We start from the raw sequence: 3,257 nt of genomic DNA on the forward strand, positions 1-3,257 counted from the left end.
TATGTGGTGTCCCGTCATCCCTGTTTCTCCCCCTTTTTTGTTTTTGTCATCAGTTGTTCAACTGTATGAAATCGTAACTGAGCATTTTCAATTAACTATGTGAAATGAACCACGTATGAAGAATCAGAAATCACATTAATAGGCATATTAAAAGCAGGTATAAGTTCTGTAGGCTTAACAATGGCCGCCATCAAAAATCATATCCTAAACCTTGGCGGGAACTTTGTCTTTCCACTCGAAGAGATTCCTCCAAACCTTGCAAATTTTCTCCTAGTCCCAAACCAGGGACATACCCCACTTCATGCATCATATGTTGACTTCGAGGGCTGCATAATTGCTCAGGAATTAGAACTTGTGCTCCCCACTGTTGTAATAAATCTCTTCCCCATAAATTCATAGGTACAGAAGTTGCAATAGGCTGAATAGTCCCAGGTTGTCCATCGGGCCCTTCACAATACAAAACATAACTACTTTGATATACTTCAGGGGCTTCACCAACTCCAACTGTGTTAAATGGAGCAGGTTGAATTGGCCACATACGGCCAGTGCTATAGAGAAATGATTGAAATATCCACTCCTGTATCTACCAAACCTTTGAATTTCTTTCCTTGAACAGTTATTTCACAGGTAGGACATTTATCAGTAATTTGATTCACCCAATAAGCTGCTTTGCCTTGTTTATTTGTGCTTCCAAATCCTCCTGTTCATTTAATTTCACTTTTCCCCATTTCCACATACGGCACAATCAGGAGCTGTGCTACGCGCTCTCCTGGCTCTGCTTTCCAGGGAACAGAAGTAGATATAACAATATGAATTTCCCCATTGTAATCTGAATCAATGACTCCTGTATGTATTTGTACTCCTTTTAAACTTAAACTAGCCCTTCCCAGAAGTAATCCTATTGTCCCCAGTGGCAAGGGTCCATAGACTGCTGTTAGGACCTTTTGCGGGGGTTCCCCAGGCAGAAAGCTCACAGCTTTTGTGCAGCATAAATCTACTGCGGCACTACCGGCTGTGGCAGGGGACAGACATTGCACAGGGTTGAGGGAATGGCCTGAGCTGGAAATGCCCCGGTTTGGAATGGGGCCCGGGACGGGCCCCTCATGGAGTTTCCCAAAATTGGGTTCCCATCTTTATCAAACTTAGAGTGACACTGATTAGCCCAGTGTTTTCCTTTTTTACATTTTGGACATATTTCAGGCTTAGCAGTTTTCTTTTTTCCTCTGTCTAGCGGCCTGACTCACTGATTTTTTTCTACATTCTTTTTTAGTATGACCATGCTTCCCACAGTTAAAACAAGCTCCAGGAAATGCAGTATTTCCTTTATCCACTTTCAGTCCTGACATAGCTTGCACCAACAAAGTAGCTTTATGCAGATTGCCTCCAATACTGTCACAGGCCTTGATATAATCAACTAAATGTGCTTTCCCTCGAATAGGTCACAGAGCAGCCTGGCAATCGGGCTTAGCATTGTCAAAAGCTACTAACTGCAACACTATATCCTGAGTAGCCGAATCTTCAATCACCTTTTTAAGAGACTCCTGTAACCAAGCTATAAAATCTGCATATGGTTCTTTTGGTCCTTGTTTTACAGCACTAAAGGAAGGGTATTGTTCTCCTCCTGAACTGATTTTTTTTCCCAAGCTCTAATGCACACAGGAGAAATGAGTTTGACCACTATATTCTATGGCATCGACCTGCATGACCACTTGTGCATCTAAACCAGCCCAGCTACCGACCCCTAAAAGTTGGTCTGCAGTTATATTAATTTGAGGTTGGGCCTGGGTGTTGTGAGCAGCCTGAATGGAAGCTTCACCTGCCCACCAAGTTTTAAATTGTAAGAACTGAGTAGGAGTTAGACAAGCTGGAGTAAGAGCGTCCCACTCAGAAGGAATCATCCGACTGGAAACAGTAACAATCATTAACAGTCCCATTATAAAAGGAGAACCTGGTCCATACTGATTAATAGCTTGTTTAAATTCTTTGAGTAATTTAAAAGGAAAAGGCTCAAATGTAGCTATAATATTTCCCTGTTGATCTGGGGGTTGTATTCTAACAGGGAACTGCCGAGCCTCTAAATAACCCTCTCTTCTAGCTTGCTGAATTCCTGCCTGAATAGAACTGAGAGCGGTAGCTTGAGGTGCTGCTCGAACAGTCACTGGGGCAACTGCTTTTTGCCCAGGGTCCTCCAGAAAAGAAAGATCTAGAGGGTCAAGCCAATCTTTTTCTTCAAAATACGGAGGGGGTACAGAAGGGTAGGGATGAACCTCTTCCTCCTTTGCCACTTTAGCTTTAGCTGGCAAAAAACCTGCTCTGTAACCTCTTTTGTTACTTCATTATACTCTCCTTCCTCCTTATCATTAGTGTGAAAAGGTTCCAAGGTGGAATGAACCAAAGCCCACACTTGTCCCATTGTTACCCTGATGCTTCCGAGCTCCCCTTCTTACCCACCACGGGGATTGCTTAAGATTACTCGGGTGTCCTCCAGCTTAGTGCCACATTCTCCAACCATTGCTCCAGCAACCCTCCGACCCGGGTTTGAGCCCCACGTATGGGCACCACTTGCCGAGACCAGCTCAGTCATGGAGACCCTAACCTGGTGGCACTAGAGGAATTAAAGAAACACACACAGAAATACAGGGTGTGGAGTGGGAAATCAGGAGTCTCACAGCCTTCACAGCTGAGAGCCATGAACAGATATTTACCCACATAATTACTGATGGCAAGCCAGTGATAAGCATTGTTTCTATAGATTATAGATTAACCAAAAGTCTTCCTTATGGGAAATAAAGGGATGGGCCAAAATAAAGGGATGGGTCTGGCTAGTTATCTGCAGCAGGAGCACGTCCTTAAGGCACAGATCGCTCATGCTATTGTTTGTGGTTTAAGAATGCTTTTAAGCGGTTTTCCTCCCTGGGTGGGCCAGGTGTTCCTTGCCCTCATTCCGGTAAACCCACAACCTTCCAGTGTGGGCGTCATGGCCATCACGAACATGTCACAGTGCTGCAGAGATTTTGTTTATGGCCAGTTTTGGGGCCAGTTTATGGTCAGATTTTGGGGCCTGCTCCCAACATTTCACCATGTTGGTCAGGCTGGTCTCCAACTCCTAGCTCCATGATCCGCCTACCTCGGCCTCCCAAAGAGCTGGTGTGAGCCATCACGCCTGGCCTAAGAATATATATTAATGTCCAATAAGCACATTAAAAAGTGCTCAACATCATTAGTCACTAGGAAAAAGTAAATTGATCCACAATGAG

The 3,257-nt window shown here is 44.3% G+C and overlaps 1 pseudogene; it reads left to right on the forward strand.

The window, feature by feature from the left end:
• The first annotated feature begins 1,654 nt into the window (after window positions 1–1,654).
• LOC105529894 overlaps window positions 1,655–3,257 on the forward strand; it is a 2,567-nt pseudogene continuing 964 nt past the window's right edge.

The sequence above is a fragment of the Mandrillus leucophaeus genome, unplaced genomic scaffold (genome assembly GCF_000951045.1).
Source record: "Mandrillus leucophaeus isolate KB7577 unplaced genomic scaffold, Mleu.le_1.0 Scaffold79, whole genome shotgun sequence".
NCBI classification, from domain to species: Eukaryota; Metazoa; Chordata; class Mammalia; order Primates; family Cercopithecidae; genus Mandrillus; species Mandrillus leucophaeus.